We start from the raw sequence: 12,753 nt of genomic DNA, 5'->3' as shown, positions 1-12,753 counted from the left end.
ACAATATATTAAATATTCCTTACACTTAACAGTGGACTGAATTCCACACACTAGGGAAAAATAGACCATCAGTAACAGACAGAAAAATAGACCATCAGTAACAGACAGAAAAATAGACCATCAGAACTATGAGCAAGCCTATCTTTTAATAAATTTATTAGTTAATAAATTGGTTAATAACAGAAAAAAATTTGAATTGCCTCTATAAATTTAAGTTTCAATTTAATATTAATTCTTTGCAGACAAATAAGAAATAGTTTTCTAAATCTAAATTTCATTGAGTGTAAGTTATTTTAGGCGTTTCGTACAATTTTTATAGTGTAGTGTTCGCAAGAGATTTGTCCTACAAGAAAGAATTTTTGTGCAGGAGGAAAACAATGAAAATGAATTTATGAGCGCACATAATCTCCTGAAATACTTGTTTTGACGAAAGAATCGTTGATTCCACTCTCAGAGAAGTCGATTAAAGCAAAAATTGAATGCCAGAGTAGAAATTATTTTTACGTTCCTGGACAAGAAATTTCAAAGATGTTATCAGTATGCATGGTTATTGTTGGCTTCCTGAGAAAGAAATTGGGTAATATTTCTTCATTGCCTACCTATAAAAATGAAGTTTCTTTGCTTCTCGGTTGAATTGTTTTTAAATTATTCAAGATTTTAATTTAGTATTTATTTATGATGATCAATGATATTTGATGCGCAAAGGCTAGAATGTCTACGCTTTTGATGCTATAAGTGTCGTTTTTAGAATAGAGCAAATCTTGTTTATTTCAAAATGAACTCCTTGTGAAGATTACATGTTCAAAGTATGAGTACATAAACCATTGTTTTCGAGAGTTCATAAGTTAATATATGTATATTAATATTCTGTTAAATATCAAGTTTTGTTCAACATCTGAATTCACTAGATAAGGACAAACTTTTGTGCCAAATAACGTAATGTTATTTTAAAAATTGATTTTCCCAAATATTTTTTTTTTATGTAACTGAAAACACGATGAGCAGAAGTTACGTTTGTACCGATACTGAAATTTTACGAATTATTGAATTTTCAAACATTAGATTAAAACAATGTTTAATTCAGATAAATCTGTAATGCATGGAATTCTAGAATGTTTACTATTACATTGTCGAAAGCAAAGTGCTCTACCTTTTTTTTTTTACTAGGGTTGCATTTTATTTCAAGATAACTTTTGCGGGTCAGAACGCATATAAAATTTAAATATATTTGATTTTTTTTTTTTTAATGTCATGAGAGATTACAGAAAAGGAAGGAAAATTACAAAACAAGAATTGTCATCAATTGCAACAATCACTCTTGATTCCGAATGAAGATGATTGGTCGCTTTGGAAAATTCCAGAATATAGTTTTCAATCCAAAATATTGAACAGAACTACGGGCTACATGAATAAGCTTCACGGGCCGCATGTGACTCGCTCGCCGTAGATTGGGAACCACGGATCTAAAGCAAAGCAATATAAAGAGAAAAAAATAGTATACAGTGGCTCTCTCTATTCTGAACACTCATGGGACCGAACAAGTGTTCAGATTATTGGAGTGTTCATTACAGACACAGACTGGACAATGCATGTATAAGTATTTTATTGCGTAAATGGACTATATTCAGTATTCAGTACTTTGTCTAGTGATCTATACCAGCTATACTAAGATTGAGGTGCTGAATTTTGTATTAATGGCTAATTCAATGTCTAATTCAAATCAATAGGACCTTAACTCTTGCATTTATTTCTTTCTTTTTTAATTTAACAAGTTTTACATAACATTCACCTATAAAAAAATATCACAATACAGCTATCGATACAATACCTGGAGGAAAAAAAAAGAGAGCAATTTTGCATCTAAGATAAATAAATACCTTTGTGCTGAACAGTAAAGTAAGAAGAAACAACGTCAAAAAAGCACAAATTGCCAATTACATCATACACGTGTTTCGGCGTTACCGGGAACGCTTTTTTCAATGCAAAAAGTAATGAGTTTATGGATGAAAAGACATCCGACAAAAGCCAAGAGCAGATAAGCATGCAGCTTAAAAGATAAAAACAGCGGATTAGCCAAACACCAATGAGAAAATTATAAACCCATAAGGAACCAATAGGAATGCAAGCAAAGGCCAAGAGCTTTCTCTGAGGTATTGAAAACATAGAAAGAAAGAATTCAATTGGACGAAAACTAAGCCAAAGCTCAAACAAAAAGAAAATGTCAATAACCATGAACCGCAAAAAAGCTGAATGGAAGAAAAAAACACCAGGAAATAAAATAAACAGAAACAAAATATTCGGAAAAAGGAAAAAGTAAAAATAAATAGAAGAAAAAGGGGGGGGGGGATTTCAACCAAGACAAAAAAGGTAAAAATAAACCAAGCAAGATACATAAAAATAAATGGGGAAAAAATGCAAAATAGAAAAAAAATGGATGGGGAAAGGACAGTATTAAAGGTATGGGAGCCAAATATTGGAAAGATATGGAACTGCTTTAAGATCATTAACTAAGTTAGAACTGCTCCTCAAAATATGGAAAGATTCCCAAGAGTCAAAATCTGATGAATTGGTAACTTTTTGAAAAATCTGATAAGAGTTAAAATCAAAAGAGTGATTCGAATCCCAACAATGTTGAGCAATACTAGACTTATTTAATTGTTGTTTTTTCACATAATTTTGATGCTTTTCCAAGCGAATTTTTAAAGCACTACGAGTATGTCCAATATAGGCAAGTTTACAACTACAATCAATTCTATAAATTCCAAAACAATTAAGAGGGTGAATAGGATCGTTAAGAGAAGAGAATGAAAGTTTATTAATAGGAGAGAACACCACCTGGAATTGGAAACATTTTAGAATCTTAGCAACCTGATAGTTTACAGATGGAAAGAATGGCAAAACAACTAAATTCTTTCTGATGAAGGTTTGGTTAAGAACATTAGTTTGGGATTTATTTGAAATTTTTTTATAAATGGAAACAATCAAAGTTGGCGGATAGGCGCTAAGATGCTAAGATAATTAGCGTTAGGATAATTAAGTTCCACTTTAAGGAGATCCGGTGAAGAACTACTTTTGTATCTGTTTTTGCATTGTGTATTCTCATGCAAGGTACGTGAAAGTGAGTCCAAGTGAAAATGTTTCCAAGTGATTCTTAGCCACATTTTGCTTGAAGGTGACCGTACTTTTAAGGTCTTAAATACTACTTCATACAATGGCCATTGAATTCTTGAAATATAGTTTAGTAGCAGAATCTTCAATCTTACAATGCTCAGCTGAATGATTTTATGTGATGCAGTAATGTTCAGAAAAATATTTTCTTCTTACTATCTTCATCTTCCCTTTAATACCCTTTAATCTTTGTGATAAAAATGTAAATGTGTTTCAGGGTTTCCAGTTTGATTCATAGGAATTCCCGAGTACTGATTTTGAACATGTTCAGTATATAGAGAAATAATAATTGAACAGGTTTAAAAATAGCTTTCGTAATACAGGGATATTCATATTATACACTGTAAAAAATGTGTAACCTTACTCCGTAAAAGCGGTGACAGCTTAGCTGCCTCCATAGCAATGGAGTAACTTAGCTGATAAAACTGGTGTAACGCTCATACGTTACACCAGTTTCCTCAGTTAAGTTACTCCATTGTTATGTAGGGAACCAACCTCCAGAATAAGGTTACACGAAGTGCAAAATGCTACCACCGTATTTATGAAGTAAGGTTACACCTTTTTTTTTTAACAGTGTAGGAGGGTGTTCAGAGTATAGAGTGGTCAGCCTATATTAAGTCCATAGAATACCGCCAAGACCATCAAAATGTGTTCGGAATATCTGGGTGTTCACATTAGGGACTGTTCAGATAGAGAGAGTCCATATGTTAACTGCTAAGCAATTGTTAGAGTGGAATCTTTTGAAATCCGAACTAATTTGGTTCGGCCTTGTTTGGGTTTCGGAAAATTCAGATCTACCGGGTATCTTCTTAAACTCATGTTATCATCTATAAAGTGATCTGAGTCTTTGCTTTAAGTAAGGAGAAGGCAATTTTACCCGTAATTAATTCCGAGTGTGTGTGTGCTCTTTTAGTAGATCATCTACGTTATAACAGTAAGAATATCGTTGTACAAGTATGTTTAGTGCAGTATGAAGAAATGTGAAACGAGTGTACAATAGGGCGTATCGAAAAAAAACTTTTTTTTTTCGAAATTCAATTTGTCAAGTTGATAAAAAGTCGCCCCTGCCGATCCACATCTTACATAATTTTTTTAGTCGAATCAAAAAATATTTAGGTGTCCCGCACGGGGCCTAAAGTTTAAAATTTTCTTTAAAAAATCATTTTTTCACATTTTTTGAATAGCAGAGAAAATGTTAAAAATGTTCACAGTAAAGTTGAAGAACGAAAGTGAGGGGGAGGGGACTATTATAAGGCAATGCATAGGTATCCCGAATTATACTAAACTTCCGTGGTTTTCACACACACACACACAAAAAGCATTCTACAAGGCCATGTGGTTTGGTTAGAAATGGGGTTTCCAATCCCGATTCCGAACCCTGCGGGATCCCGCATGATATTTTGCGGAATTAGTAGAACTGAACGCAAAATCCCACAAGATTTCCAATCCGTAAAGATTTTCTATGCAAACGTTTTTAAATTTTTGCCACTCATAAAACTAATTCTTTTCACAAGCGTCATTTGAAGTTTGAATCACCTTCCTCGTATTTCTGCAAGAAGAGCAAGAAAAACTTTGTAATTCATGTGATGAACGATGAAAATGAATTTGTATTCTCATTGGATGTTTCAGTTTGATACGTTCAGCAATTGAGAAAATTGTTTAAAATTATAAACGTTTTCGAAAACCATCACTAAAATTTAAAACTCAGAAATTTGAGCGTTAGAAAAAATTGAGAAAGTGGAATACAGATTGCGAAACCCGCTGTAGTAAAGCCAGAATACACTGTTGGAACGCTTCAGTAAGCTTAAGGAAAACACTCAAAACGTTTAACTTACTAAAAGGGCTCAATTTTTTTTTCAAAGAAGATAGCAATGAAAAAACTATCATTATTTATGCTCTCTGAAGTGTAGAAACGGCGTGCCGATGTCTTTGTCACCGTGAAGCTGATATTATAAATGAGGGTGGTACCTTGAAAATTATGTTGCATGAATTATCTGATTAATCTGCAATATTCGACAAAGATGCGACAGAAACTTGGATGAAACACAGGATGACTCGTAGTACGTGAAGCGGCTCGCGTTTTTGAATGTCTCTTTTAAGTGAAAGGTAAAATTAGCGAAGTTATATAAAAACTTTTACCGAGACTGTGGTTTGGTGAAACCAATTAGCGTTCTCTTCCTGCTGTACTAAAATCAAATACACTGATACAATGACCAACGTTAATGTAGTTAAATTGGATACAGCAGTACACAAATCAGACATCGTATTTGTCCGAAATTTGCAGTTCTTGAGCAAAAGGCAAGCATGAATCCCATAAGAAAACTAGTATGCTGTGGCTATCACGAAACTTTCTTCAATATTTTCTTTTTTTTCTGATCCCTCCCCATACTTGACCAGGAAGCAATATTCCCAACAAAAACAAAATTACACATGCAAAAACTTGACGACCATTCCAATGTCTGAATTATTGCAAGAGCAAAGCAAAGAGCGAAAATTGAAAGTTATTCTAAAAGCCTTGCTTGAATTAATTACAAATATTTTATTTGTTAACAAACATAAGGTGGCAACAGTTAAAATTTTTAAATCATTGAGATAATATTTCCAATCATTTCCATACAATTCGGAACTCCAGCGCTCGAATACGCTACCTTGCGGTGATTTATAAAACTGCGAATGCAACTAAAACATTGCCACGTTGCGCTCCACGTGTGTCTGTTGACGTAAACACAGGCAGTTTGTTCTGAGTATTTATTAACGCAATCGATGTGTCTTAGTTTGCTTTCAGCTACAGAAATTAATTCGTCCCTTAGTAGTATTCTCGAGCTTCTCAAAATAATGTTAGTTTTCCTTATTTCTTTCAAAAAAGTATTGAATGGTGGAAGCATAAACAAGAAAACTCTGGATTAACAAAATTGGATAACGTTATACCAGGTAAAATTTTTTATTGTTTTGTATGAATTTGTAAGAATATGAGTTTTTTTTTTAAATCTTAAATTAATTTAACTAATCATATTTTACAGCAGCATTTAGTTGGAATGGACAGTATGCAAAATATTTTCTTGAATTTATTATCGTAGAACAAAAGGAAAAATGTTTAACCGAGAAAGAATTTACTTTATTCCTTTTATTCTCAGCTGAAAGGTTTCGCCAAATTTGTTTAGGGTTATAGTGTTAGTATTGTGCGAGCAAAGTAGCCTTGGCGAGATTTCGCGTTTTTAGTTAAACCATTTTTAATTTTTATCATGAGTGGAATAAAATGATAGTAAGATTACAGAATTCGATAAGTAAAAAGAAATAATGGTCGATCAACTGAAAAGAAAACTACCACCATATATAAACTGTGAGTACACAATTTATTTATTTTGTTCTGAGTGAATTTGAATAAATATCAGTTTTTCAATTCGATGAAAAAAAAAACGAACTTAACAACATTGACTGGACACTTTTCCTTAACCTAATTCCACATAAATGATTTAAATAACCTTTGTTTCTACAGTATCCTACTGAAATAGACAGTATGCAAATAAATTTTCTTGAAAATATTTATCGCAGAGCAGATTGAAAAATCCAGAAAGAACGTTAAGAATTTGAACAATAAAAAATAAAAGTTCGCCAAAAATCTGTTTATAGGGTTATGGTTTTAAAATTGTGTGAAAGAATAATGTATCTTGACAAGATTTCGCATATCAGGTAAATCATTTCCATGACGAATGAATTAAATGCATGATTGTTAAACGTTACTCTTGGCAGTCTGCCACGTATGTGCACTATGTGACAAAAATGTCAACAAATGCCGGAAATGTCACGAAACTGAACTTAATATGTACTAATGTATAGAAAAAACGGTACAAAATGAAAATGCCGTTCGAAGCGAACCAAAAATTTATGAATTCCGAATTCAACATCGTGAAAATGGCTGCTTCAGAACAACTTACTGTGTGTTCTGCATTAATTGTTTACTTTCGTAATACTTTTTGGTTTCTAATCTCTTTCTATATGGGTCAGAATAACCAAAAGACTTTGAAAAATCTTTCAAATGAATAAAGCGAAAAAATCATACATAACAACAAAAATCACAACATTTTTAGCATTTTCTTCGTTACCACATGCGTTTGTTTTAGTTTTTAAGTCGGCCATTAGACAGTGACTGCAGTGCCCCCTATAGTTCGTTGGAGTTGCGAATTAAAATCACGAGAAATACGCAGACGACAATCTATTACGATTTATCTTTCTTATCGTTGCATTAATAAAGCTATTTTTATTCGCAAAAAAAAAAAAAAATAAATAAATAAATAAATAAATAAATAAAAAAAATAATAAAAAAAAAAGAAAATTAATTTGAATTCTGAAATTTTGAATTCAAATTATGTTTTTCGCAATCACGAACTGAGACAGGACCCTACTCATTGGAGTTATTATTCTAGAAACGGCTCCTGTCACCCCGAAGTCTGCCTCTCCTCCTGGGCGGTTACGTGTGCATAGTTGTGTGGGTGCGTAGACCTGTGTGTATGTGTGTGAATGTGCGTGTGTGTAGGACATGGACGCCTCCGACCAGCAGACGCGGATAGCTCAAAACCAGAGCAGCCGCGCCGCGCCGCCAGCAGAGGACGGTGGGCGGTGATGCTGCAATAGCCTTTTGGTGCAAGTTGAAAAAGGCACGGACACCAAAAACGGTCAAATGAGAACAATAAGCAATCGTGATTGCTCAAAAAATCAACACCTCTTGGAACGATAGGCGTAAAATTGAACCAAAGCCTGTTTACATATGGATTCACATATATTCCAAATTTCAACCAGAACGTAGCATTACTTCTTGAGATAGGGCACTCACAATGAAAAAAAAGAACGGGCGATTGCGCTATCCCCGTTTTAGCTGTTGACACCAAAATAAAATCAGCTCTTATGCCCACTAAGAGCTACCTGCCAATAAATTTTTCTTTCATTCCGGTCATTATTTCTTGAGATACAGCAGTCACAATTGACGACAAAAAACGTTCTATATCTCAACCCCCGCTTGAGTTATTTACACCAAAATTGAATCAGCACCTGTTCCTGTTAATGGCAACATATGGACCAAATTTTGTTTGATTCCGCCAATTACTTCCTGAGGAATAGCAAGCACACGTAACTCAAAAAACGTTCCATTGCTCCACCCCCTTGGAGGAATTCGCGCCAAAAACCAATGGGCACAAGTTCACATAGGGGCACATATGTGTACCAAATTTCGTTCGATTTCATGCGGTAGTTTTTGCTGTAGAGCGGCCACAAAAAACTGGTCACACACAGACGTGACACACATACATTTTCCAAAAATAGTCGAAATGGACTCAGCACACCTCAAAACGTTCAAATCCGTCAAAATTCGAAAATTTGCACGAATCCAATACTTTCTTCTATATCTTCTATATATATAAAAATGGATGTATGTTTGTGGGTATGTGTGTATGTTCCGTATACAAATCCACAGTTTTCGTCGGATTTCTTCCAAATTTGGCACAAAGGTAAATTGTTGATCAGGAATTCATATAGGCGGGTTTTTGGAATTTTAAAATAACCCAAAGAGGTCTAATTTCGTATTTTGAGTCATAAAATTGCTCTTTTCTGCACGAACTAAGTTTTGTTTAGTTATGAATTTAGTCTAAATGAAAAGCCCGTAAAAAACTGCCCTAGATGAAGTTTCTTCAAAGATTGACTTTAATCGTTAAATTTGTGAACCTTGGTTCAAAGCAAATGAAAACGGTTATCAACATATAACCACCAGGAGCTATTTTAAGTGCAATCAACACAAAACGTATCCTAAACGATGGCCGTCAACGCCGTTTAGCGATGAGCGTTGAAGCATGTTTGGCGAGAAAGCCCGTTGATATAAGAAATGATGCTGCACATCGTTTCTTAAACTGCGACCTACGAAGCCAAGGGATCGATTGATGCTACTCATGGTTCTATTTAATTTGAATGCTACCGTTTAATTATATTTTTTAAACATTGTTTAATTATAAAATTCACAACAGTAAATCTTCGTGTAATTTTTGATCAGTGTTTATCTTGTTAATAGCAGGAAAATACAAACATGAGTAAGGTAATAGTATTGCATTCAATATTGACGTACAATCTTCAAATATTTCAACATTAGACTACTTTTATTAAAACCACATCTATTTCATCCTTGCAACAGAAATTTTATTTAATGTTCTATGATCCATATCAAACCAATTTGCAATTTGTAAATTTTCTTTATACTATTGTTTGATTTACGTCGAATCTTTAAGTAATTCGGTTCAACTATATCGGTATTTGTGAACCTTGGTTCAAAGCAAATGAAAATGGTTAACAACGTATAACCACCAGGAGATATTTTAAATGCAATCAACACAAAAAGTATCCTCAACAATGGCTGTTAATGTCGATTAGCGACAAACGTATAGCATGTTTGGCAAGAAAGCCGAAATGCTGTCTCTCAGTAGTTCTTAAATTGCACCCTGCAAAGACACAGGGATGCATTGAAGTCACCAACGATGTTTCTTCTTCAAGTTGCTTGCGCATTTCGCTAATAAGTTTTCAAGTAATAATACCGTAACAGTAAACGAAATTTTGATCTGCATTTTCTATACATAAACAGCACAGAAAATAACAAAAGGAGTTAGGTATTATCGAAGTACAATCTTCAACAGTTTTACAATTAGAATACTAAATTCATATTAAAACGACATCATTGCATCGGAAATATAATTTAGTTTTGTATTATCCTTAAACAAATCAATATGTATATGTTATTTATACTATTCTATGATTTACCTAATTCAGTTCACCTAAGTTTCACAGAAATTGCCCCAGGTTATCAGAGACCAGGGGTAAAAATACTAATATGGCTAATGAATTGCAAAATAATCATTTTTGTGCACCGTAGCGTAGATTAAATTTATCTTTCTAGGGGGAGGGGGATAATCATGGGGTTCATTACATGTACATAAACTATCATACTAGAATTGCTAATGTGTGGTAGAGTAAAAGACTGTGCACCTTTAGACTCGAAACCACACGAAAATTTAACACGGTGGAATTCATAGTTTTAGAAGGGTAAAAGTTTAAAGTTTGAAAACTGTAAAGAAATATTAATTTACATTTAAACTTTTAAAATGCATAAAATGTCTCCATTTTTTGCGTAAACGAATTTCTTAATCGTTTAAAATTTTATATTACTTTAACGCTCGAAGCAATAGTACACCTGAAGAAGCATCTTCGCTGACTAGCAATAATTTTAAACCAGTTAGCGGGTATGAGGCAACTTTTGACACGAAGAGATTGCTACGGAAATGGGCATGATGAAATATTACGCCACATTATAAAGTTTTTTTCGTTTTAGTCTTCATCGTGAAATTAGTTGAGCGGAGCTCCGTTTCCAGTTACAAGACTCACAGTTCGATAACTTTTATTGTAAACAATCGAAAAATATTACTGTTTGTAACTACCACTAAGTAATTCAACCGTCACTGAAAAAATGCTGTAAGATAAAAATGGATACGTATCAGTGTTATAGAAGCAACTCTGTTCACAGTGGAGGGATAAGGTGAAACAATTTGTATCTCACGTACATCCGCTAATCGCAATACATCATTCTTTAAACTTCAAGAAATTAAAATCTTTAGTGAGACTTAAGTTCTGTACCACGATCAATAAGTCAGAAGGGCAGGCGATTAAGTACTTTAAATGCATGTGAAATTTACCTATTTCCCATGATATAGATAATTTTATGTTGCATGCTTAAGGTTGGGTTCATTCAAAAATGTATTTCATTTTGCTGCTGGAAGGGGGACTAAGAATTGTATTTAAGAGCAAGATTTGAGTTAAATTTAAGAATTAGAAAATTTTGAATAATTTAACTTTTTAGTATTTGGATTACGCTTCTAAACGTGGAAATACATTTCCTTCGTTTTGAAGCTGCGGATATGGGGAACAGAATGTGCAACAAGCTTTTGTAAAACATAAACAAAAGAATTGTCTATTATACAATTGTAAGTAGAAACAAGACGGTTTTTTTCTTTATTTTAATCTCTTGGCCTGCAAATAATTATAAAAAAAAACGACGCGGATAGTGACCAAAATGTGCACGCCTATTTCTTTTTCTATAAGGCAGTTCAATTGACGGATTTTATATAGTTCGTTCCATAAGTTCGTGTCCGCGTACTCCATTTTTAATGCTTTATGTATCTTAAAATAATAATTGTAACTGTTTCTATGGCAACTATTATTCAGTGGAACCATTCCTACCCCTAATGACGACTGTGTCTCTGCAAATTAAAATTTCGATATTCTCAAAGGAATACTTCAGAGCAGAAAACTTAAATAAGTGATCTTACTACCTGCATCAGTTTGAGCTATCATGTACAACATTTACGGCAAGTGTGAGGTTTTAAAAATTTGAAATAAAATTTTAATGTAGACAAATTTTGAATCGTTGCAAGACACCAATATTAATATCTAACTGTCATTTTTACCTACGAAAATAGAAATTTGACATAAATGTAGGAAATAAAATGTAGTTGACGTACGTCTTTTTATGCAATTTACACTTATCTAATATTACTCAATGGCATGCTACTAAATCGCCACGGAAAGGGCAAACAGACACATTTTGTGAAGTTATTTATACTAAGTGAACGTTTTCTAGGGAATGTGCTTACATTCCTGAACACTTACAAAAAATTATAAAATGAGTCTACCTAACACGTGAAACCTTGAAAGTAAAAACACCGCCAATTATCCGTAAAACGAAATGTTAACGGCTATTAATAACAATGACCGAATTCCTTATTTTCTGTTCAGTGGACTATCTGTTTAGCTATTAAGCCATTGAGGATGATTTTCATATCTGAAAATATTGTAACGGTGGCATATTTTGCATATATTTGTAACTGATAAAAACCATTGAATTTATTAACGACTTTTTCTAGGAAAACACTCCAAGATTTTTTTTTCAGAATAAAATGTATGTGAAAAGTACTATAGCATGCTTTAATGTCTTGAGGTATACAAAACCGTCAAAGGCAGCGCAACGGTTTTCGTAATCGAAGCATCACGCAAAAGGTTGTCCCACAAGATATGCAAGACAATCATTTGTCTCTGCATTAAGACATTGAATGTACCGCCCGTCTGATTCAACCGCAGACAACGTGCCAGTGGACACGGCAGAACCAAAGAATATCGTTGACAGAACCCCGATAACATGTCTCATTGCTTTTTTGTTTTTACTTGATGCTATTTTTCCTGCAAATGCTCAACTTTCTGTGCTGTTTACAGTCTTTTGAAAATTTGAGCCTAGAGTGGTGTGAATGCAGTTTTTTACTGTAATTTAGATAGAATTCATCCAGTTAATTATCTAAATGATATGTTGCATTGAGAAGCACCCGGGCAACGCCGGGTAATAAGCTAGTATTAGATATAGAAGAAAGTAAAAAAATGTTAGAAAAATTATTGGAAGCTCATGAGGTTTGTGGAGATCTTCTGCGAACCTGTCCGCAATTATTTAAACTCTTTAAATTTAACTGCCATGGAGCCATAGCCTACGTTTTCATCAATCGCATTATT

Source organism: Uloborus diversus, chromosome 1 (genome assembly GCF_026930045.1).
Source record: "Uloborus diversus isolate 005 chromosome 1, Udiv.v.3.1, whole genome shotgun sequence".
In the NCBI taxonomy this organism is placed as follows: domain Eukaryota; kingdom Metazoa; phylum Arthropoda; class Arachnida; order Araneae; family Uloboridae; genus Uloborus; species Uloborus diversus.
The sequence above is the reverse complement of the archived record's forward strand: the minus strand, read 5'-3'. Positions refer to the sequence as shown.